The sequence below is a fragment of the Halichoerus grypus genome, chromosome 10 (assembly GCF_964656455.1).
Source record: "Halichoerus grypus chromosome 10, mHalGry1.hap1.1, whole genome shotgun sequence".
NCBI lineage: Eukaryota > Metazoa > Chordata > Mammalia > Carnivora > Phocidae > Halichoerus > Halichoerus grypus.
The window spans coordinates 132,554,839-132,580,889 of NC_135721.1; the positions used below are offsets into that span (position 1 = coordinate 132,554,839).

At 48.0% G+C, this 26,051-nt stretch overlaps 1 long non-coding RNA gene across 1 annotated transcript in view; it reads right to left on the minus strand.

Annotated features, from left to right (window-relative positions):
• The window catches only part of LOC144379175 (uncharacterized), a 175,333-nt gene that overhangs the window by 21,517 nt on the left and 127,765 nt on the right, over positions 1-26,051 (minus strand). Inside the window, exon 2 of the long non-coding RNA XR_013441542.1 lies at positions 11,936-12,026. This is a non-coding gene — a long non-coding RNA (uncharacterized LOC144379175). The remainder of the gene's footprint in view (positions 1-11,935; positions 12,027-26,051) is intronic.

Sequence of the window (26,051 nt, forward strand, 5' to 3'; positions counted from 1 at the left end):
TCGCAACTTCCAGGCTTATGCCCTCCAGCCTCCATTCCACTTTTAAACCAGCAACCCAGCTGCTTTTTGTCCTGAGTGCCAAAATGCATCTGGAATGAGGCATGATCCTCCCACTTCCAACAGATTCACTTAGTGTAATGTCACAGGTAAATGTATCAAAACCCAGTAGATGTTCTATTTATGGTAATTGCTCTGAAATGTTACCAACGCATCTCAAAATATAGGTGTTGTCTTGAGCATGTGACAAGAGGGTGAGGTATGCCTCTTTTTCCTCCTTCATCTTGGACCCCCTCCCAGAACAACAGGCTCACGACAATTAACAATTCCCTGTTTTCTTGATTTATTTCAAGTGGAAGGTACTGCAAGACTCCAGGTTCAGGTCTCTCAATCTGATCTTTCCAATGCCACTTCTATAGTATTTATCAGTGCCAGTGTCCAAGAAAAGAATACAGCCTACCTCAAAGCCTCGGAAAAACACTCCCTCTTTTATATTCTCACCTGCTTGCTAGGTTTCCTGACAAAGACAGATTGGAGGTGGGTGGCGTTACGCTGCCCAGTACTCTTAGGCTTGAAGGTGATAATGAGTATGCTTCAACAGCAACTGACTCGGAAATAAGGGCCGGTGGTGCTGATTCTCCAACATCTACCTCCTGGACAAGTCATGAAGCCCCATCCATGGCTCTGCTTGGCCTTTCCTTCATGCCTGGTCCTCACCATATCTCCAGCCTCAAGCCATCCCCCTCCACATCCCATGACCCAAAACCCAGAAGGACGGGATGCTCAGAGGGGTCTGGTACCTTGAGCTCAGCAACCTGACACAACATGCCTTTGTTGTGTCAAGGACCTGGTGAGAGAGGGAATTGCCAGGGTTTGGGGCTCCCCTTATAGAAAGCATCATTCACTCTAAACAGGCTTATTGAACATGCTCCACATGCTGGATGGAAGCTGGGGACAAGGGGGTGTTAAGGCAAGAGGAAAAGATGGCAGCCCGTGCCCTCACAGAGCTAAAAATCAATTCAGGAGACAAATGTTGATCACACAGATAGCACAAAAATGTGTAGAATGTCCAATTAAGACCAATAATACAAAGAAGTACGTGGTCCTGTGTGTGGATGACAACAGGGATGGGTCCAGTCAGGGAAGGCTTCCCTGGGGACTTCGAGGACTCCAGGAGTCACTTCCTCAACTCATTCAGGTCTTGCTCAAAAGTCATGTCCTCAGAAAAGACGTCCTGGACCCCCTAAAGTAGCCTTCCCTCGGTCCCCCTCTTCTGACTCCCTGTCCTCACTCTGCCTTCATTTCCTACTTCGCTGATCACCCCCTGAGATTACACTGCACACCCACTGGCCCCTCTTTGCTAAGAGAATAGAAGCCCCATTGTCTTCTTTTTGTTCTACCAGCAGCACCTAGAACAGTGCCCAGCACGTGGGAGGTACTCAGTAAATATTTGCTGAATGAACGAGTCAGTTGTGCTGACTTCTGAAGGACCACTGGGTGGTCCCAGGGGGAAAGTGACAGGGGAACAAGACCCTTGTCAGCGCGACCAGCGTCACTACCGCTCGAGGGACCAGCACCCGAGTCGGGGAACGAGGCAGGACCACTGAGGATGGAAGGAAGCAGGAGGCCAGGCTGCAGAGGCAGATGTGATGTGGTCCGGCATTGCTCAAAACAAAACTGGGACCAGCCAGAGTTTTCATCTTTACCCCAAAAGGAAGAGAGAACAAATGAAATATTCTAAGCTGGGAGGGAGGCTGGAAAGGTGGTTAAAATATGACCAGATTCGCCCCGAGAAAAGAGCACCCTGGCTGTGGATCGGGGTGCGCCAGAAAGGGTGTGGAGTCCGGCTGGCTGCAGAGTGGAGGGAGAGAAGCAGCTTGGTCGGCAGTCGTGGTGGTGGACAGAAGTCAAGGGGGGCCAGATATATTTGGGACATCAAATCCCAGGACATGATAAAGGGCTGTTTATGAAAACAGAGTCTGGAGGGGAAGGTGGGGAATGTTCCCTGGGTTTCATGCAGCGAACACAAGACCCAGCACGGGCAGCCGAGGCCCTCACCTCCCAGTGGCCGAGGGCAAGCACGGCTTCGTGGAAACCCTGGCTTACATTTGTGTACACTGACCCCGAAAGCCACCGCCTTACGAAGAGGGGCTCCAGTGCCACCCCATCCACCTGATGTAAGGCCGTGGATTCTTAGGATTTCCTTTTTCACTGTACTCATAATTCTCTTGCTTTTCCCCTAGCTGACCTAAAACAGACAGTAAAACACAAGGAAGGGTCACTCCTCAACCCCCCAGGGAGAGGAAGGTTGCCTACAACACAGTTGCATCTCCAGGACCCATACAAAATTACAATCTCATTCACATTTTATGTTTTATCGACCACCTAGTTGGTGAATTTAATCCATCTTTGAAACCCACAGAGAGCCTGCGTGATATCGAATATACAGGGCTTTTATACAATTTCAGGATACAGGGTGCCACTGGTTAGAAGTGAAATGGCCGGGAGAAAATCTTTGTTAGTTATCCAGCTTAGCATGAGGAGAGAATATCAACCAACAGCGGACATGTGCACGAGTGTGTGTGTGTGTGCGTGTGTGTGCGTGTGTGTGTGTGTGCGCGTGTGGGTGTGTGTGTGGTTGTGTGCGCGTGTGTGCGTGTGCGCACGTGTGTGCGTGTGCGTGTGCGCGTGCATGCATGCACACACACGTGCATGTATGTGGGGCTCAACGGGAGGAGAGAGAAAATACCGATGAAGTGGGGAGGGCACCTGCTCACACACACACACGCACACGCACACGCGCACGCACACACGTCCGCACTCTTGAATCTGAATGGAGGCAGCTTGAACCCTCCGTGGGTTACCATCACCACCTGTCAAGGTGTGCTAATGACAGAGCGCTGCACTTCTCTCTGATGTACATAAACAAAGCCCAGAGCTGTTAATAGGTTTGAAATTATGGATCGCTCAAAACAAAACTGTGACTGTTTCAGAGACAAAACGCAAGGCAAAGAAAACACGGAGTGGATGCGACTGCCCAGAATCTGTCCAATGTGGGGACACGACAGCAGTGGCAAATCTTTTATTCCAGACCAAGGCCAGGAGGCGCAGGAGCCCCTGCTAGGAAATCTGCTCGGTGTAAGGAGGTCGCTCCCCATCGCCGCGTCTGAAACCAGCTCCCTTTCTGCCGCTCCCCATCGGCAGCTGCTGGAGTCAACCAGCGAGGAGGAATTCCAGTTCCAGTTCTGGCCACCAACCTCCAGCATTTATCCAGCCCCACTCTGCAGACAGGGAGATTTATTTCCAACAACTGCAGGCAGCGAGCCACTTCCCGATCCCACGACAGGCCCGCGGAAAACTGTTAGCCCTTGAGCATCCGCTAGCTAGGTAATGTCGCCTCATCTCTGATTACAGGTTGGGTTCCATTTCCAGCTCGGCCAATGACTGTGTGATGTCGGGAAAGTCACCTAACCTCTCTGAGCCTCAGTGTTTTCCTATGCAAAACAGGAATAAAAGATCATTACCCCCCACCCAGTGCACACACCCAGGTTCCAGAACTGTCTATACGGATTAAATGCAATGATACGTGTGAAGTGGTTAGCAAAGTAAGCAGCTCATACTTTGTTAATCTACCACTTATTTAGTGCTGCTTAATGTTAGATATTTTCCAAAGCTCTTGACAAATATTAACTGATTTAATCTTCAAAACAACCCTGTGAGGCTGATACTGTTATTTTCTCTGTTGAATGGATGAGGAAATGGGAGGCATCAGGATGGTGCGGGTCATGCCCACGATCCCAGCTCGTCATTGGTGGCACATCGTTCAAACCCACGCCCGAACCTGTATGCTTCACCGCTGCACTTAACAATCTAGAAATGTTCATTATTCCCGTTATTTTAATCCCTCATTCTAAGCATCTTCAATCCAGCTGATTTTCCTTCCTTTGACACATCTCACTCAGCTCTACTTTTCCCGTCCACTGCCATCACCTGAGAAAGTTCTGGTTCCCCTGCTCCCATCCACCCTGCACATCACTACAAAATCAACCCTCCTACAATGTTGCTTTCCGCCTACCCTACCTGCTCAGACCCTGGCTTCCATGGCTCCCTTTCACCTGCAGAGCGAAGCTCACGCTCCCCTGGGCCCTTGCTCAGCTGGACCAGTCTGAACCGTCTCATGCCTCCAGTCACCTGATCCACCCCACCCCGAGGCCATATAGGCCTCTCCACTCTTCCTGCCTCCCCTCTGCTCACACTGGCCCTTTCCCAGAAATGCCTCCTCCGTGCCCTTCCAGATTCCGCATATCCTTCACCCATCCTCTGCTGTCCACTGCTCAGATCTGTGGGTGAGTCTCAGGAGGCCAGAAACGGTGCGAACTACAGCAAAGAAGGCGATAGAAGAGATATCCTCAGGAGGATAAATCTGGAAGCAGATTTCAGAATAGACAGAGAGAGAGAACAAGGAAGCCAGTGATCCCAATGCTGAACTTTCTTAACAACATCTCCTTCTTTGATTAAAAACAACAACACAGAAGTCTCAAGCTGATGGGGCGCCTGGGTGGCTCAGTCGTTAAGCATCTGCCTTCAGCTCAGGTCATGATCCCAGGGTCCTGGGATCGAACCCCACATTGGGCTCCCTGCTCACCGGGAAGCCTGCTTCTCCCTCTCCCACTCCCCCTGCTTGTGTTCCCTCTCTCGCTGTGTCTCTCTCTGTCAAATAAATAAAATCTTTAAAAAAAAAAAAAAAAAGAAGTCTCAAGCTGATGTCAAAAAAATCAAATACAACCCACAGATGTGTTTTTCTTTCCTTCATGATTTTTTTAAATACAGATAATTCACCTGAAAATTCAGATTTCTAGCTTCTCTTTCAACATGGCAGGCTGCCACCTTGGACTCCCATTCTCCCCAGAGCAACATGTCAGAGCTGATCTGTCGGCAGTCATTTCCTTTAGACGGGGCATTCACCCTCCAGTTAACCACAGGCCCCACCACTCCCGATTACTCAACACTGAGGTCAGGCTGCCATTTATCACTATGCTTACACTCTTTCTTTCCTTGCGGTGGAAAGCGACTTCTTATAACTAAGGTCTGTCATAAGAAGAAAGATCAAATCAAACATAGATTAAGATGGAACACACAGGGGCGCCTGGGTGGCTCAGTTGGTTGAGCGACTGCCTTCGGCTCGGGTCATGGTCCTGGAGTCCTGGGATCGAGTCCCGCATCGGGCTCCCTGCTCAACAGGGAGTCTGCTTCTCCCTCTGATCCCCTCCCCATGTGCTCTCTCTCACTCTCTCAAATAAATAAATAAAGTCTTTAAAAAAAAAAAAAAGATGGAACATACATTTCAAGGCAAAAAAGAGGCAAATACTTTTGATGTGGAAACAAAAAATATTCTTACATCTTTAATATGCAAACCCACTATCCGACTGACTCTTTATGTACTTACCTGGCATTGTGGGCATTTGAAGTTGTGACCCCAGGTTTAGATACTTCCTGGGACTTGGACCTTCCTGCCATGCCTTATTCTGCTTGCCTCTGGAAGGTGGGGAAAGGCCATCTTGGAAACCATCACAAACTAGGACTGCCCCCAAAGGCCGGGTCCAATGCCCCGAACCTTTCCCTCACTTGCTTTGTGCTTCCAAAATTTATCCTCACCTTTGGATATCTGATTGCTCACTAGACAGGAAATCATATAAACTCATTCCAAATAAGGTATGAAGGCCTGATGACGGTTTCACCCAATCTATCTTCAGGTTACAATTTAACAGGTGCCTCCAGTGCTTTAAGCTAGTGGTTATAAATGGGCTTCCGGAGGCCTTAAGTTCCTCTCAGGCGCTGGTGTGGGAAATCGGTTATGTGGAATGAGGTGGAGCGGAGCCCAGATAACTCGCCAGACCAGCTCCAATCTCCCCTGCATTATATAATGAAGTTCTGTGTAAGATGCCATTGGAGGGGAAAAGGAGGTAGAACGGTTCTACCACTTTCAAGGGAAAAAATGTCTACGTTTTAAAAGCAACAACATAGCCATTATGGTTTTAGTTGCAAACAAAGAAAACCGACTCAGACTGAGTTTACGGTGAGTATAATGGCCCAAGGAGAGAGGGGGCACTCACAGCACCTGTGGGGGCTCAGATGGGGCAGGCTTGAGAGCAGGCAGCAGGAAGTAAAGCCAGAAGTCTCGGACAGTAACCTATAGGCTCTGCTGTTGGAACGAGGGGCTTCCCGTGCGGCCCTCTCCTTATCTGACCAACTGGAATTCTAAGTCCCAGCCAAGTGAGCTCAGGACTTCTCGACTGCCGCCCTGCTGACATGGGGGGCTGGGTAACTGCGTGGGGGCTCCTGTACGGTGAGGGATGTTCAGCAGCACCCCTGGCCTCTCCCCGCTAGGTGCCCGTAGCTCCCCCCCACCCTCATGACAACCACAAGTGTCTCCAGACGCTGTCAAATGTCCCCTAGGACAGAACTGCCCCCAGTTAAGAATGATCAAGTTAGCCCAACTTCAGAGACACCCCCGGCTGTCTTGGGGTAAGGGGGTGCGAGGGTCTGGGCCCTCAGCTTCCACAGCAAAAGGCTGGTGCCTAAAATTATCCTCAATACTCAATACAATAATTACCCCACAAGGAAATTAAAGACTATTCCGTAACGAGTAATTGAAAGCTAAAATTCTACTAATGACGAGTTCCGTCACCTCAAGCTTTAAGAAGGGCTCTCTCTCGGCCACTGGAAACAGGCAGCAGAAGTAACGGGATGGGGAACGGTGACTCGTATCTGCTGTCGTCTGCCTCCCCACTGCCTGTCTCATCAGCCACTCAGCAACTAAAACTCTCTAAATCCAGCGCAAAGAGAAATGGCTGGCTCCGGGAGAGACTTTCCAGTCTGAAGTCCCCAGTCTGGACTTCTCTGGGGTACCTGCCAGGATGTGCAAATCCTCTGAGTGGGGGTGGGGTGGGATCACAGGCTGGTTCTTTATCAAGCAAGAGAGCAGATTTGCTCCCCCTGACCCCTCACTCCAGTCAACGGGCACCGCGTTGACTCCCACGGGTTCGGGATGGTGTGTATTTGGGGCAGCAAATCTATCTCTGCCACTGTGTGCTTGGAATTTTTCTCGCCCACCTGGACAGAGCTGAAGTGGCTAACTACAAGCCTCGTATCTCAGAAGCGCTTCAAAACGTTCAAACCTAGTTCCACCGAAACAAATGGCTTTAAGATCATCCAAATGATAAGAAGGAAGGACGGGGAAAGCAAATGGAAATACACAAATAAGTAAAGGAATGAGTCTCTAAAGAACCCGAATGACCCCAGCATGTTATGCCTGAATTTAAGTCTGCTCTGTATTTGCAATTCATTCTTAGTGCACAATTACATCTTAAGTAGATAATCCTCTGTAGAACAGTTCTTCTGTAAACAGCCAGTAATTTTGATATATTAGAATTAAAAGAAATTTCCTAAGGCCAAATTCTGCCATGTTTTAAAAATATATACCTTGGTTATTCCAAGAATAATTTTCCTTCAGGGACCCAATTAAAGTTATCAAAACTGTAGGTTCTTCTGGATGCAAAAGATGCAATGTATCTTGCACATACTTCTACTGGTTATTATTTTTCAGGGATTTCATTTTACAGATTTTAAAAAAATCTTCAACCAAGGGGAAGGGTTTTAGAAGATCACATAATTCTAAATTGCAAACAAAAAGCACAAAGCTCTGTAATCACAAAGGCTTGTAATGAAAGGAGGAGCAGGTTTGTTCACGGACAGATTAAAAAAAAAAAAAAAATTGCCAAACAGGTTTGTTTATGAGATGCTGCAATTTTCAATGCTTTGAAGTTTAAGATGCGGTAAGCACAGTTCCTACGAGGCATAATCAAGAAGTGGTTGTTTGTTTCTGTGGCTGCAAAATTACGGGGTGTCCCATATGGGCTAGCATCTTGTACGGTTGTAGATATGGTAATTACCTTGCAAGAATCCTGACATTCCCTGCTTTCCCGAGGAAGAAAGGGGAGCAATGATAGGGACAGCTGATGACAGCGACAGCTGATGACAGCCTTTCAAGTGTCTCAATCCTCCCGGCTACAATTGTTCAAGGTATGAGCAGGGGAGCAGCCAAAGAGCCAGGGAGACAAACGGAGAAGGTGTTACATGTGAAGTAGAACAGGTAAATCAAAACAGTTTTACTTGTGAGATCTGTCAAACTATTTGTCAGCCTGATAACTGGGGGAAGTTTCTGACATATTTCAGTTAACCAGGTATTTAACTTGCAAAGATTTGAGCAGCTTGACCTTTATCATTTCATAATGAGCAGAGTTTCCCTGTCACACCGCGATTTCTGTTATACAGCTTCAAAAAGCAGGAGAGAGAGAGAGAAAAAAAAGTAAAACCACATTTGTCCATTTCCCTGCTGAAATATCACCAAGTCACCCTGTATTATGAGGTCCAATAGACTGGACCCCAATCCAGACATCAGAAGAACAGTTGACTGGGAGGCTTGGTGGGCAGAGGAGGACACCCTAAATCTATTTCCAGATTTTATTTTCAAAAATAAGTTGGATTTTGGGGGCACCTGGATTTTGGGTGGCTCAGTCGGTTGAGCGTCTGCCTTCGACTCAGATCATGACCTCAGGGTCCCGGGATCGAGCCCCACGTCGGGCTCCATGCTCAGCGGGGAATCTGCTTGTCCCTCTCTCTGCTCATGCTCTCCCTCTTGTCTCTCTCAAATAAATAAATAAACAAATAAATAAACAAACAAATAAATAATCTTTTTTTTTTTAAGTTGGACTTTTTTTCCCCCATAGTTTGGTGCAGGGGCCAGCAAATGTCTTCTGTAAAGGGCCAGGCAGTAAGTATCTTAGACTTTGCAGACCACAGAGTCTCTGTTTCAGCAACTCAGCTGTGCAACCGTAGCTTCAAAGCAGCCACAGCATGTCATAAACAGCCGAGCACAGCTGTGTCCCAAGAACGCTCCATCTTACACAAAACAGGTCGCAGGCCAGACTTGGCCCGTGGGCCATCGTTTGCTTATCCCTGATAGAGCAGCAGGGCTGGCTCTGGATACCTTCTGAGCTTGAGGGATGCTACGCACTATCCAAGGTTTGCGGGAAGTTTCTCGCCGTGGCAACTACGAAATTTTGCTTCAAACCATCAGGGGAAAAAATGATGACAACAACAGAGTTTATTCATTTACTATTTTTACCTTGTGGATTCCATTCTTTCTCCCTCATGCACATCCATAACAGGGACTTTTCAGGTACGTTTCACGCAGACTTGCCCGAAATGGCCCAAGCGAGAGGACAGTAGTCTTCAATCCCTATCACAGCTTTGGCAGGTGTAGCGGGAGACCGAGGGAAGGCGCAGCTGCATCTCAGCCACTAGATCCCTTTCCAATCCCAGGAAATACTCCCAGCTTCTCACTCAGGCCAGGGTGACCCCAAACAGCCTCTCCGCAGGGCCCAGAGATCACCCTGGCAGAATCCCCCAAGTAGGATCTGGACTCCATGTCACACACAGCCTGATAATGCTTCCTTTTTGATTCGAGGCATTGGGATTTTTTTCAAAGCATCATTCTCCTCGAAAACTAAAGCCCTGAAAATATTCGATGCTTCCGAGAAAAGCTGGCTCTTTTTGTCTGTTACAAAAAGCCATCTTCCCTCCACCCATATTGATTAAAACAAAATTGTTGGTTTCGCATTTAATTCATTTGTATCTCAAAGTTCTTGAGTAATGTGAATGAATTCTCAGCGTGATTCTTCCCAACACTATGCTTCAAAACAATGTGTTGATGCAACCTCTAATTAATACCAATTTGTAAAATATGAATGTTAGAGAAGATTCTCAATTATGAAATTGGCATCCCAGTCACCCAGACCTCAGAATTCTTGCCCCGAGTCTATCCTGCCTGTTAATAGGGCATCCACATACTTGAATCGTTGATTTCATCTCTTTGGGGCTTCTTCATCCCCCTCCGAGGCCCTTAATGGAAAAGCCCAGAGCCTCCGACTTTCAAGGTGAATGAGCTATGGCCTGGCCTTGTTTAAGACCCAAAGCTTGTCATTCAGCCCCTGAAAGCTCCAGGGCTCCATCCTCACACACTAGCCAGCCACTTCCATGAGGAGCAATGAATAGAAAGAGCTTTGCTCCTCAAAACCGGTGAGCGAGGCTTTTTAAGAGGCTGAGGGCAGCTTTTCTACCCATGGTGGAGCAATTTAAATAACAAGGGTCAGGATTAGCCCTTTATAGAGTTGAGGTGGAAAAAAATCTACAGAGGCAGTGAAATGAGAAAGGTGGATGAGGATTCATTCTCCTACAATAGATCCATTTCCCATCTTGCTGAACACACACAGCCATAATTACATTGCCTTCGCCTGACTTGTATACACTCTTCCTCCCTGCCACAAACACACATGCACCTCTATAGATGAAAACCGATTTTAATATAGAAACCTCGGTATCTGTAATTCATGCTCTTTAGCCTTTACATATTTATTCTGCATTTTAATTAAGGCCAAAATCTGAATACTTTAGATGGATGGTTTTTTTCTTCTATGCATAGCTTATAGGCAAATTACCTGGCAGAAGCCCAAATGTTAAGCAAACACAATGGAGCCAGAGACTAGAGTAAGCTATTATCTGGACTCAACCAGCCCCGGAGAGCTTAGAAAACTCTCTCCTCTGGAAGGTAACCATCTCAAGATTGGCAGGGCTCATCCTCCCTGCAGCTGTGACAAAACAAGAGGATAAAGTGCCAAAGCGTGGGGATTACCAGGATATCACACCTCTCCATAGGAAAGCAGCAGCGGGTCCCATCTGGTGACATACACGGAGGAAGGGTTTGAGGGGCCGGGGATGTGGAAGGGGCTTAGAAGACCGTGTGCCAGGAATTCATCATCAGGACCTAGAACTGAAGTTCCCCACACGGACACTGGAATGACCCACTAACACAAAAAAAACAGGCCCGAAACCAGAAAGCCCGTTAGCTCCCACCTGAGTTTGGTTGGAACCACCAGACTTTTCGACAAAACGTTTGATGCTTTGAAAACCCTAGGTTTCCTCATCAGTAATTTATCAAGGAAGGTGATCTTTAAGATGTGAGACTCTACCTAAGCCTTGCCCAAGTAAGCATCAAGCCTTCTTGTTCAACTTCCAACGCAGGTCGAATCTGACCCAATGCCTGTTTTGTCATAAAGTTTTATTGGAACACAGCCACGCCCACTTGCTTTCGTATCCGCAATGGCTGCATTCCCTCTGGGACGGCAGAGTGCAGCACTTGGGATCCAGACCGTCTGGCCCTCAAGGACTAAAGTATTCACTCTCTGACCCCTACAGAAAAAGTTTGCCAGCCCCGCTCCCAGGAGTGGTCCCTCTACTTTATGCCTTTTATTTTCTTCCTTCAGGAAAAGAAGGGGCAAACAAATCAGAGACATTTGGAATTCCCACATTGCCTCCGTTGTACAACAAGAAACTACAGAAAATTCTCCCCAAGCATCTTCTCTGGAGGTAAAACAGCCTGTACTAATGTTTCAGTCCTCATAACACTATACCGCTAAACACCTGTAGATGCGCTAACAGCAAAGAAAACAACACAAAACCACCACGGACAGAGGCTAAGGGCCAAGCACTGGGCTCGTGCTTTAGCGCCATCATTGCATGTTAGCATCCACCCCGCTACAAAGTACCTCCTGCTAGAATACCAACTTCACACCCTCAGTAAGGGACAGAGGCAGTTTTGAAAACCAGATCTGTCTGATTTCAAAATCCCGTCTTCATAACTACTCTATGCCAGAAGCTGCCTGAGCTCTGGCCCCACCTCCACTGCGGACAGTAACAGCTGACATTTTATACACTTAGTCCGCCAAGCACTGTTCTGTTATCCCTCAAAATAGACCCATAACGAGAATGGTGAGACTATCACACCCATTCCGCCGATCAGGTAGGTGAAATGACTTACCTAAGGTTATGCAGGTCATGTGAGCTGGTGCTGGGGACTGGCCAACGAGCAGACAAAAGGTTCTTCATCTCTCCGGGGCTCGGCCTTCCATCTATAAAATAAGGGGTGAAACTTTTCAGGACTTTGAAGATGTAGCAAAAAACTGTGATTTGCTTGAAAAAATAATGTTTGTGGGCCACAGAATAGACTTTCAGTCCCCTCCAAGCCTCAGAAGCAGCTGCTCAGGGGTCACTGTGGACATTAAAACTCTGCCTCCAGGCCCCGTCATGATGGGCCTTCAACTCCATATAGCTGGAGCTCTCCGGAGGGGACTCCACAAGGATATGTCCATGAACTTCCACAGTGCTCAGGGTTCCCAGATGTCCAGTTAAAATGCACACTAAGTAAGTAAATACATATTGAGAAAGCAGAAAGAGAATGTAGATGATACCACTATATTGAAGTTGTTTGTGGACGCTTACAATTTTTTTTTTCTCCTCCCAGGATTTATTTTGCTGTCTTTGGGAGAGTACTACCCAATTTCCTTTACAGGAATCACCTTGCCCCTGTTGGATCAACTGGATTAAACCAAATCTCAAATGTGCTCTACCCTCGCTTGGCCAAGAGCAGGCCACACCCCAAGCCAGGCCTCTCAGAGCTGGTTTTGGAAACTCCACAAAGACGATGTTCATATGTAGGACCCTTCACGGACCCTGGTAGCAAGAGCCTGTGCCACAGCCGAGTTCCAGATCCTGCCAAGCCCAGCTCAGCCTTCCCTCCATTGGGGGAACCACCGCACAGGCTGATAATAAATCCCTGTCTTGCATAAGTTAGCCAAACTGGTTTCTCTTGCTTGTAACCAACACTAATTTTTTACAACTCTAGAAGCACTGTTCTTAAAAAACAAATTGCCTTCATTCAGTGTCATTTCGGCCTCACTTGGAGTCTCCTTTCCAAGAATTTTTTTAAGAAAGAAATCGCAAGCACTTGCACACAAGAGTACATGGTGGGGGGAGGGGAGCACAGGGAGACAGAGAATCCCAAGCAGACTCCGTGTCTAGTGCAGAGCCCACCCCAGGGCTAAATCCCACAACCCCGAGATCACGACCTGAACCTAAATCAAGAGTCAGACATTCAACTGACTGAGCCACCCAGGCGTCCCTGTAAGAATATTTTTAAACCAAGCTTGTTTCTACTTTCTCTCTTTAAAAAAAAAAATTTTTTTAAGATGCCAGGTAGGGTAGAAATTTACTAGGTATGGACAGACCTACAAAGTGAAATTTTGAAAGCTATACTTTATTCATACTTGTCTTAAAGGGAAATATATACACGTATTTTTATTTTATTATTCAGATCCGATCATCGAATGTGTTAGCTTTCCTCTGCAGCACTGACCCTCTAGAGCTTGATAAGCTGAGATTCTCTGAACTCAACTGGGTCTTGACCTCAATCTGCTGTCCAAACAGGTGCAAATTTGCTGCAAAGCAGTATAGTCTACTCCAGATTTTACTATCTATCATTTATTTCATCAAGTTATTTCACTAAACACTTTCATGAACATGATCCCCGATAGCCATAGAATTTCTTTAATCTCTTACTTTCATAAATATCACAAGAAAGGAAATAGAGTTACTTGGCACCCCTCATTCATAGGGAACCCTACATACAACTCTTTTCTCCTCAATGGGCTTATAAACGCACTGTGTAAATATCTGTCCTAAAGTTGATATAATGCAACGGTGTCCCATAATATTTGGGATGAAATCCAAACTTCTGACCGTGGCAAACAGCCCGCCATTAAATGGTCACCACCTAGGGCTCCAACTTCATCACAGACCATTCCTCTCTTCCTCCTCCACCCCTTCTCCTCCTCATCCCCTCTCCCCTTCTTGCTCCTTCTCCCTTTCCTCCACCTCCTCCACCTTATCCCTGATGCCCCATCCGCCATCTGTCCCTCACACATGCCAAGCCCCCTCTCACCTCAAAACCTTGCACTTGCTATTTCCTCTGCCTGGAACATTCCTCCAATCTCCAGGACTGGCTCCTGCTCACCATTCAGGTCTCAGCTGAAATGTCACTACTTTAAAAAGCCTTCCCGGGGCACCTGGGTGGCTCAGTCGTTAGGCGTCTGCCTTCGGCTCAGGTCGTGATCCCAGGGTCCTGGGATCGAGCCCCACATCGGGCTCCCTGCTCTGTGGGAAGCCTGCTTCTCCCTCTCCCTCTGCCCCTGCTTGTGTTCCCTTTCTCGCTGTGTTTCTCTCTCTGTCAAATAAATGGATAAAATCTTAAAAAAATAAAAAAAAATAAAAAGCCTTCCCAGGATCACTTAACCTAAAGTATCCCCTGCCCCCAACATGCTCTCCCGTATCTCCCTGTTCTGCTTTGCCATGCAAAATATATTGTTTATGCTGTGCTTCCTTACCTGTTGCCTCAACTACAATACAAGATCCATGAGAGCAGGGATTTGATAGTTGCTGCACATAGAACAGTGTCTGGAAGAGCGAGCGTGTGAAAGACACAGGGAGGGAAGAATGGAGAGGAGAAGGGTAGGGAGGAAGGAGCCTGTGAGGCCCTGGCATCCCTTTGGCTATTAACTTCCGTACCCTACGTTTTCAAAAATTAGGACACTGTGTGCCTCTCCCTAAACCTCTGATCATCAGAATAGGGATTCCTCCGAGGCAGAGCTAAGTTTTATGGGACTATATAAGTTTTAGAGACCCTCTTTAAGAGAAAGAATACAGAATTATGTACAAGAGGGCAGGTATGAGGGCATATTTATTTAAAATGAGAAAAGACGGGCACCTGGGTGGCTCAGTCGTTAAGCGTCTGCCTTCGGCTCAGGTCATGATCCTGGGGTCCTGGGATCGAGTCCCACATCGGGCTCCATGCTCCGCAGGAAGCCTGCTTCTCCCTCTCTCACTCCCACTGCTTGTGTTCCCTCTCTCGCTGTGTCTCTCTCTGTCAAATGAATAAATAAAATCTTTAAAAAAATAAAAATAAAATAAAATGAGAAAAGAAATCAGCACTGATGGTAAGAATTTTGGAAACTCAATCCCTTTCTTCTTGGATCTCTCTAGGTAATTTGCCAGAAATGCTCAGATTAGAAGTGCTTCCTGACAGGGGTCTGGCCTCGGCCACACACCTAGAACACTGGACAACCCCCAGCCACCCCCGGAAGTCAGGGGTCCAGGCCCATGAGAGTCCCAGAGGCTGTGCTTCTTTAGTTTCCCCGCACATCTGCCTCCCGTGGGTAAATCACGATGCTCGACCATACTCTGTCTTCACTCCTACCACCTCATTCAACCCATAACAAACCCCCATTGCATAGAGGGGGCCGCTGCTGTGGAGGTGGCGCTGGGCCTTGGCAGGTGCACGATTGGGTCCCAAAGAGTGTGCGGCATCCTGCCTTCTTAGGAAAACGTGAGCTCTTCTCAAGAACATCACCCTCTCTGCATCTGTCTTACATTCTTATTCCATCTTAATAATTTTATCAATCATTTCCCTCCCAGCCATGATTCATTTTCTTAAGTTTCTTGACCACACTCCTAACATCTTTATGTTGGCTTTCATTATTTCTATGTTTGTGTGAGTTCTAAATTCAGTGTCCCCCACGATTTTCATTAGCAGGCTCTGTGCCCCCTCTTGCAAGTCACCAAGGCAGGTACATGTAATGGTGATAAAGGGTGTCCTCACGAAGAACTCGGAGGGGAGGGCAGACGACAGGACACAGAAGTCCCGGCCAAGGGCTGTTTCACTTTTGCACAAGAGAAGTGCAAATAAAATCCTCACTACTGTGCAGTCTCTCCCTGACCATGTGGAGAACGCCCCATGCTGGTGAGGCTGGGGGGGGATTCAAACTTGCACAACCTTTTTCTGGATGCATTTGGCAATTTCTTTTTTTTTTTTTTAAGATTTTATTTATTTGACAGAGAGACTGACAGTGAGAGAGGGAACACAAGCAGGGGGAGTGGGAGAGGGAGAAGCAGGCTTCCTGCCGAGCAGGGAGCCCGACGCGGGGCTCGATCCCAGGACTCTGGGATCATGACCTGAGCCGAAGGCAGACGCTCAACGACTGAGCCACCCAGGTGCCCCGCATTTGGCAATTTCTATCAAAATTACAGATACACTTACCCTTTGACTCAACAATTCCACTTCCAGGAACTTATTTACATGCCTAAGGTTATTTATGGCAGTGTTATTTCCAATACCAGCAACTTATAAACAATCCATGTGTCCACCTTTAGGGACCTGGTTAAAGAAATCATGATACAGCCACACGGTGAAGTATCATAAAGCTGGAAAAAAGGAATAAATGAGCTCTTTATCTTCAACTATAAAAGGAACTGTAAGGTACTTATTGAAAGTAGAAGCAGGCACAGCACAGTATGTATAGTTGAATGACATTTTTTATTAAAAAGAGAGAAAATAAATATTTTTTGATTTAGATGAATAAAAACATCACATGAGGGAAAAATAAGAAACTCATACCCGCAGTTACAAGTTTTGTTTTTGGAGGGCATGGGGATTAGGACGGGAGAAAAGTTTTCCACTACTGATCTTTTCATCATTTTTTGTCTGGAGCCACATGACTGGACAACCTTGTCAAAAATTAAAATTAAAAATTAAATGGGTCACTTCACACTTATCAGGGGGGCTACTATAAGGAAAAGAGAAAGAAAATAACAAGTGTTAGCAAGGATGTGAAGAAATTGGACCCTTTGAGCACCACTGGTAAAATGGTACAGCGGCTGTGAAAAACAGTAGGCCCTGCCTCAAAAAATTAAAAATAGAATTAGCCGGGTGCCTGGGTGGTGCAGTCAGTTGGTCTCAGGGTCACGAGATCGAGCCCCTCCTCAGGCTCTGCATTCAGCACACAGTCGGCTTGAGACTCTCTCTCCCTCTCCCCCCACTTTCTCTCCCAAATAAATCTTTTTAAAATAGAATTACCATAGGACACAGCAACCCCACTTTTGAATATATCCCCGAAAGAACTGAAAACGGGGTTTCCAAAAGATATTTGTACACTCCTGTTTATAGCAGCTTATTCACAATAGCTAAAATGTAAGAAGCAACCCAAGAATCCACTGACAGGTAAACAGAGACGCAAAATGTGGTCCAACCCTACAATGGAACATTATTCCGCCTTAAAAAAGGAAGCAAATTTTCACACATGCTACGAAGTCCACGTGGATGAACCTCGAGAACAGTATGCTAGGCGGTGTAAGCCAGTCACAAAGGGACAAGTACATTTACACGAGGTCTCTGGAGTAGTCAGAACCAGAGACAGGAAGCAGAATGGTGGGAATTTCAGTTTAACGGGTATAGTTTCAGTTCTACAAGATGAAAAGAGCTCTAGAGACGGATGGTGGCAATGGCTGCCCGACATTATGAATGTATTTAATACCACTGAACAGTGCACTGAAAAATGGTTAAGATGGCAAATGTCATGTGTATTTTACCACAATTTAAAAAAAAAAAAAACTGGAGAAAGCAATTAAAATGGGGAGACGGGAGACTGAATCATTAAACATCTGCTCTCCAAAGAACAGCATTACTGGCCAGTAGTCATCATTTGAGGATTTATGTGGTATCAGAAAATCTTAAAATTCCTATCATGCCAAAATTTATCAAGTCCAAGAAGAGTGGGGGGACTTCTTTCAGTTATAAATTGGTGAATTTAATGTTCTAACAAAGAACATACTGAGGGAGATGGTGGTGCTGTTTCTAGCAGAGAACCAGCTCCGTCTGCCCAGAATCCTTTCCCGCCTTCTCCCCTGGCAAAGCCCTTTTACTTTCAACTTCTGTCCCTCCACCACGTGGTGGACACAGTCCAATCGCAAGCTCACCTCCCTGTCCCAGGGTGGCATGTGACTCAGGCTGGCCAATAGGTGCCCTCTGACTTGGAGTGCTGTGATTGGCCCATGGTAGGGCACATGACTCAGCCAGGCCAATCACAGTTGGTATTCCGGAGAAGGCAAGGGAAGGCGGTCGTTCCCGCTGAGACTGTGCGCACTGAAGACACTGAAGGCTGGAGCTGTGGCTGAGCTTCTCCGTTGCCATGTTCAATCAGGATGAAGAGAGTTGAGGGCGAAGCCCTACAGAGAAATGCAGAGTGAAAAGATGGAGAGAAAAGGGGGCCTCGTGGCATGGGTCTAGCTACAGCTGACGCTAGGACCCATCGCTGGTCTTTTTCATTTATTTGAACCAATAAATCCCCATACTGCTGGGACATTTCAAATTGGCGTCTGTCACTTGCAAGCAAAAGAATCCTGGCTAATAGGCACTTAATCGATGATCAGCAACGCTGAACTGTTTGTCCGGTAATCGGGATGCTTCACACTGGTCCCCTCCCAGCTTCTCTTTGATCCTCCTTACGACCAAGGACCAAGCCTGGCAGTCGTGCTACGGTCTTGCCCTCATTAGCTTCAGCCTCCTGCCTACCGAGGTCGTGCGCGAATCAATCAATACTTCCCAGGCACTGTTCGGACAACAGTCAGTGTGTCAAAAAGAACAAATCTCCTTTAACAGTGACTGTCCTGAGGGTGAAGATAAAGCCTGGAGAGGGCAGCAAAGCCACCACAACCACGGGCTGTGTTGCTGTTCACTCTCCCTGATTCCCCGGAAGCATTACTCACTTCAATAGTTGACACACAGCAAACAGTTTAAGAGGACCCATGACGGAAAGCAACCTGCCATCCAGAACTCCTTCTAAGGAAGTTAACGAGACTTTTTGTTGTTGTTGTTGTTGAAGTTTTGACATCCGACAGAAATGAAATTCAAGATCCTGCTCTGCTGCGGACTGGCCGTGTGTCTTTGGGGCAGCCACCTAAGTCCTCTGTACCTCATCTGAAAAATGAGGATGGTCATTGTCCCTACATCACAGGGTCACTGTAAGGACCAGTGACATACCACAGGGGAGGGGCCTAACACCAAGAAAGTGCTCAATAAGAGCTAGCAAGCAGTATCATTTATTCATTAACATGGATTGACCTCTTATCAGCAAAGCCCAGTGAAGGATGAAGCAGAGAGCATAAAGCTTATCAGACATGGGTCCTAACTTCAAATAGCTTACTGTTTATTAATAAGAGAGCTAGGAAAGTATTCACATAACTGTTAATAAAATAATAATAGGTCACACTTCCTGTGCCGGGCCCTGGAGATCTGGTGATCAGGAGGACAATGGTCTCTGTCTTCATGGAGGGCATGTGTTATTGGAGGAGACTGCAATAAAGAATTCACTATCTGATTTAAAGTTCTGGTAAGGACTACAAAGTAGGAGTCCATGGTGTTAAGAAAGCAATAGCAGGGACTTTGAGGTGGGATGTCTTGACATGAAAGTGGTGTATTAAGAAAGTAGCCCTCGGAGAGCCTGGCGAGACGGTGGAAGGCAAAAGCAGGAGAGGGGAGAGAAGGAGGCCACACAAAGGGGCAACTTCGTGCAAAGTCACCTGACCCTGCAGAGGACCAGGAGTGTAAGTGATGACTCAGAGTTGTCCCAACCTGACCCCAGCAAGCCAGACCTTCATACCCCCACACCTGTCAGCCAATGGCGAAGGGCCACCCTGGGAGACACAAACCCAGACCCTCCTGGTTCTCTGTTTGCGGGCAAGTGGCTCCAGTAGCTCAAAAGAAGTCCTTCAATGGCGACGTGCAGATGCCCGCAGTGGGGGCAAAAGCCCAGGAAGCCCGTGAGGGGCCCTCAGAGCAGTGGAAGCATCCTAGGGGATGCGGGTGGAGCTCCACAGCATCCATCACACTGGGGACCTTGACCTCCTGGTAGGATGAGGTATCAAGAACTCAGCTTCCCTGAGGAATGACATTTTCACTGAGTAGGAGTAGCTAGGCAAGGAGCAGGGGCAGTTCAGTTTGAGATGAATTAAGGGGTTATTTAGACAGTATTCTTGTGGAAGGCAGTGAATCTGGGGATCTTGTAGGATGCCACTCCCATCTGGGCTCCATCAGCAGCTGTGACACGCTCTGCCAAAGCCATTAGAGGCCGGTTCCAGGTGGCCGGCTTGATGGCCGCCACTGGTGACCTGCACCGTAACTGGAGATGCAGGGCTCTCGGCGGGAAGCACTTAACAACCTCAGAGCTAAATGACTCAACCTTTCGGGGGCCAATTCGTTGCTCATCCCAAATCCTCCCAAACACAGAACACCTGGTATACTCTGGGCATCAAGACCAAAGGCTCCCTTAATCCCAAAGCCCCCTGCCGCTGATCACATTTGCCTGGCGCAAAAGTTCTGAAGGATCTCCCCTTTCACTGCCAACCATGTCCCTAACTCCTACTAAAAAAGTGAGGTCCAAGAACTATGTTTTAAGAGAAACCAGATCTGGATCTACCTAGACCAGTGCTTCTGACCTAGGGATGGGGGGGGGGGGTGTTGTCCCTAGGGAGACATTAGCAATGTCTGCAAACATTTTTACTTCTCATAACTTGAGGCGGGGGTGGGGAGTGGCATCCGTGGGTAGAGGTCAGGGATGCTGCTAAACACCCTACAATGTGAAATGACCACCACACAAAGAATTTCCTGGCCCAATGTCAACAGTGCCAAGGTTGAGAAACCATGAAATAAAGCAATGGTTAAACGTGTGGCAAAGGTTGGATCTCCAATCTACCACCTCTCTCTTTTTTGCCAAGTTCAGTGATGTGGTGTGTGTAAGACACAATTTTTTTCAGTATCATGTAGCAGAAACTATGTTCAACTATCTTAAGCATAAAGGATTTATTGTTCAAATAATTGATTAGTCCAGGCACAGCTGATCCAGGGGTCCAAATGATGTCATCGGGAATCATTCACGCTCTCCCCGCATTCTTTCTCTCCCTCTCCCACCACTTCCTCTGTTCTTTTTTCCTCCCTTTCTGCTTTATCCTCAAGCAGACTCTCACCATGTGAAGCTCTAAGGAGTACAAGCTTTCATCTTGCAAAAGTGACCTCTGGGAGCAGCAAAAGTGACCCCTTGGGAGCAGGAGAGCTTCTTTTTTCCAATACTGTAGTTATATCATGATCTAAGAATTGGCATTTCTTTTTTTTTTTTTTATGTTTTTAGAGAGGGGGGAACATGAGGGAGAGGGGGGCTGAGAGAGAGGGAGAGAGAGAGAATCTTAAGCAGACTCCATGCTCAGCACAGAGCTCAATCTCACGACCCTGAGATCATGACCTGAGCCAAAATCAAGAGTCGGATGCTCAACCGACTGAGTCACCCAGGTGCCCCAGAATTGGTTTGACTTTCTAACCAGGGTGACTTGACCATTACTGAACCAACCACTGTAGCCAGGGGAGGTACAACTCTCATAGGTTGGGCCTGAGTCCCATGTCCATATCTGGAGGCAGAAAAAGTAAACCCACCCAGAACCATATACTAAGATTGGATCCCCAGGAAAACGGGGTGCTTCATGTGTAACCTCACTTCAATCCTGGAATGAAGGTGGTGTTTTATACCATTGCTCAGACATGGAATCCCACTGAGAAGGCAACATGGCAGAGTAGTTGGGATTACAGTGTCTGGGGCCAGATGGACTGAGTTTAGCTCCCAGCTCAAGAACAGATGCTGGGTAATTCTTATCTCTTGTGTTTTAGCTTCCTTGTCTGCAAAGGGACATGGTTTGTCGTGGGAATTCATGAGTTCATCCATAGGAAGGGTTGTAAATCATGCCTGGGACAGACAAACTAAGCGCTTGACAAATGTCATCTATCCCTTCTGGGAACTAATCCAAGCTGCTCATTTTACAGAAAGAGAAACTGAGGTCTGGAAGGAAAAAAAAAAAAAATCTGACCTCTTCCAGATCCCAAAAAGGGTCCGTGGCAAAGGCAGGACCAAAGGACCCACTTGTCCTGACCCAGGGCTCTTTTCACGACACCCCGGGCCCTTCTGAAGATTTCAGTCCACTGTAAACTTCATCAGCCCGGCAGGTGGAAATGTTCCACCAGAACCCGGCACTCATTGATTTTATGGACTCCATCCACTACGGCCTGTCAGCCTTTGCCCAGTGGGAAGCCTTCCCAGCCCTGACGGGGACGTAGAGTCTGACCTTCCTCCACTGGGTGCTCGCCCCTGTCCCGCGGCTGCACAAGGGGGCTGGGGTGCCAGTGTTGAGGCTTGCTCGCTCGCTCGCTCGCTCTGCTCTGGCTTTCCTGGCAGCCTCCCTCTCCCTTTGTCAGGCTCCCTGGAAATCCATCAGCTGCATGATATTTATTACTTGCTCCTTCCATTTATGAGTTAGCTACGGAAAAGGAGAAGCCGTGCGCTCCTGTCAGAGAGCACAAGAGGCAGCGAGAAGAAAAGGTTATGGCTGTGTTTGCTTTACCCAGTGCTGTTTCCCGCCGCCTCACCCTCGGCGCGCCCCGGCAGTCCAAGAGTGTTATCATTAACCAAAGAGCTTTTTCCAATCAACACCAAACAGCTACTACAATGACACAGGGCCTACGCACAGAGGCAGAGATAAATGCTAATTGTAAAATTAAATTGTTATCTCCTTGCATGTCTGAGAGGACGGAACAGGATAATGGAAGTCAGTGATGGGGAGCGCAACCCGGGGAGAGGCGCCGCCCCCCAGCGGTGACCCAGACGCTCGCTGAGCACCTGTGTCCTGCCGGACATGACGCGTCACTCCCTTCATGCCCTCGACGACCCGCTACAGACACACGTGTCTCCTGGATCTTGCATCCCAGATGAGGAAACTGAGCTTGAGAGAGATCAGGTAACTGGGACAAAGTCACACCGGGTATAACTGGAGAGGCCTGGATCTGAATCCAGGCTGTCCGGCTCCGAATCTCAGGAATTTAGGCATCCTGCTAAATTACCTCTTGAACCCGTGCATAGGGACACGGTGTTTCTCAGACTTGAAGGCACCTTTCAAGTTCATCAGTAACTCATCTAACAAATATTTCCCAGCTACCAGTTGTTAGCCCCTGTGAGGTGGGTACAACAAACCACCTAGAACCTTCCATGGCTTCCCTGCAAGAACAGGCTGATGCATGTCCTGGCGGAGGGAAAGCAGGCCTCTTCTGAAGGAAAGATGGCTTGGGGACATCTGTTAGGGGGTCCAGCGTTTTCTTCCTGGTTACTAAGACCAAAGCGAGCAGAGAGCTCGTGGGGCTCGGTGCCTCAGCTATCAGGAGACCTCGGTTTAAAACGCAGGCTCGTCTCTCCTGTACTAGGTCCCACCTGTAGAAGGTGACACGGTCTCTCTCAGCACTTTTCCTCTTAGTGCAAAATGGAGAAAAGAACCCTAGGTACTGCTTGGGGTTCTTGGAGGAATTAAACAAAGAGGGGCGCCTGGGCGGCTCAGTTGTTAAGTGTCTGCCTTCGGCTCAGGTCATGGTCCCAGGGTCCTGGGATCGAGCTCCGCCTCGGGCTCTCTGCTCCGTGGGAAGCCTGCTTCTCCCTCTCCCACTCCCCCTGCTTGTGTTCCCTCTCTCACTGTGTCTCTCTCTGTCAAATAAATAAATAAAATCTTTAAAAAAAAAAAAAAAGAATTAAAGGTCTTTATCAATTCAGCTGAAGTTCCGAGTTTGCCTGCAGGAATTAGGCTGTAGACTACTCCCCTGCTGCTCTTCACTGTCAGACGTAGTTTCTTCCATCACCCTCGTGCTCCTGGCCTCAAGAATCCCTGGGGCCACCCACTGAAATCTTCTTATTGCATCCTGTGCCCTCTGGTGGAACAGAAAACCATCTGCACCAGCGGCCCCAAAGGGGTGGCTATGGGAAAGCAGCCTGGAACTCTGCAGGGCGCTGGCGCAGGGCCAGCATCGTGGTGGCATTTTCTTCACGAAATCCAAACTGATTTCCTTACTAGGAGTCTGAATACGCAAGTGGGCAACAGGGGCACGGCGACAGATCTTTCTCCATAACAAACACTCCTCACACTGATGGGCTGAGATCACCTGTCGTCGAGTCACTTCTGCCGCAAATCTCCATTAACCATGGCAGTTAGGGCAAAGCCCGCCCGTGACAATAATAAGCGACATGCTTCGCACCTCACCGATGCCAACATCGAGTTACGCACTCCCTACACGTGAGTCCGTGCCCCCTCACCACCTCTTCATGAAGTACAAATGGTAGCTATTCCCGCCTTACGTGTGGGGGCCACTGCAGGAATGAGGTTATTATATGACTGCTGTATTAGGCAGTCTCTTTGAGTTGGAAAGGGCAGAGCCTAACCCAATCTGGGTTCAGAGAAAAAAAAAAATCCCATAAATATGTTGGCACAAACAACTGGAAAATTCAGGGGTAGAGGCTAATCCAGGCAGGGAAGGACCCAGGCTCTCCACGGCTCCCGTGACCCTGCTTTCCACGCGTCGGCTTTATCCTCAGGCATGCTTCTCCTTCCCAGTGACGAAATGGCCACCACAAGTCTGGGCATGCACGCCAGCAGAGGGCCAGAGAAACGGAGTGTCCGGCGCTCTGTGGAGTTGCTCCACGGTCCATCCGGGGGGGTCCCAGGCCAACCCCCCCACCAATCACTTCCTGGAGGAGGAGGGGCAGTCATGTGCCTGGACAGACCTCGGTCGTCTGAGCATCCCTGGAGTCTGAGATCAGGAAAGCCACACCCCAAGGGCCTAGACAGAGGGTGCGAGGCGCAATCTCCCGAGTGCAAACCAAGGGACCGCGAGCACCAAGAGCAGGAGCGTGAGAAGCCGCAGGGGCCCACGCTCTGGTTCTCCTTTCCTCGCTCTCCTGATCAAAAGGCACACCAGGTCTGATGCTCCTGCCTCCGGCCCATTTTTCCCGACCTCATTCTGTGACCGAGAAGCAGCACACAATAGAGCGCAGGAGTTGTGTAACTCTGAGGATGGTCGAAGAGCGGGGAGAAGGAAGCGAGAGAAAGAGAGAGAAATGACTTAATTCTTTCCCCAAAGTTCTGCAGCAGCCTAGAGGTCTCTGGTTTATGGATACACATTAAAGAATCTTTTCATGAGAGCTGTTTTATGTGAGAAAGCCGTTTAAGCAAGGAGGCACTTGGCTGCTCCTTCTACATGAAAATTTTCAATTAGTCTAAAGAAGTTAATTACACCATCCTTTAGTAACTGCCCTGTGATTCTGCAAATCCTCTCTTAATTGATTCAACCGTCTGCCCCCAAACCAAGAATCAGCAAACAGGTAGAAAAAGCCCAAGAAAGCAGTGGTAGTGGGGGGGGTGGGGGGAGGAGGCAAAGATAAAGACGTGCTATGTTGTCTGCTGGGTAGGTGAGGCGCAGAAGACAAGTCTGGGAGAGTTACGGCAAACTGCAATGGGTGAGAGATGTGGGAAACTCATTCTACAGATCAAAGGAGCTCCCGCAAGCCGTGTGCAACACACACAATGCTGGCAGGATGCATCCCGCTGCTGCACATCTCCAAGAGGAAGCAGTTCCATGGGGCTTGATCCAGACCATTAAAAAAGAGCGACTGGAGCCACAGTCAGTGGCCCGTGGCAGTTTGGGAAACTGCTACAAACAGCAGCTTTCTGTGGGCTAGAGAAGATCATTAAAGCGGCAGTCAGAAACCAGGAAATCCAGTGTCGCCTTTGCAAAAATGGACTGCTTCTGTCCTGCTGAGGTGCACAGCACAGGGCCCGGTAATGCAGGCATGAGAGCGGCCTGGGTTCAGATCCGAGCTCTGCTACTGGCTGGCTGCACTGCCCTGGGTAAAGCCTCCCGGGCTCTCAGTCTCCCTCTCTGTTAAATGGAGGAAATACACACATCTGTATCGTAGGAGTCTTACGACGGTTAAATGAGAGAGTGCATATAAACTGCTCAGGTCCTGGAACGTGGTAAGAAGTCAATAAATCCTTACTGTTATGTTAGCCAGCCATTACCCTAACAATGTCACATGACAACCCACTCCCAAACTCAGGGGCCTCCAACAAGAAGCATTTATTCCTTGCACACGTATCTGCAGGTTAGCTGGAATTCAGCCGGGCTTGGTTTCAGCATGCAAGTGGGGCCCAGGCCTGCTCCACGTGCCTCTCATCCTCCTTGGGTGAGTAGCTACAGAGGCATGTTCTGCTCGTGGAGAAGAAATACAACAGCTGACGAGGGCAACTCTGACCCCAGAAGCACATTTCAAGATTCTGTTCACATCTGCTAACTCTCCGTTCGCAAAAGCAAGTCACACAGCCAAAACCAAAGTCAAGGGCAGGGAAATGCACTC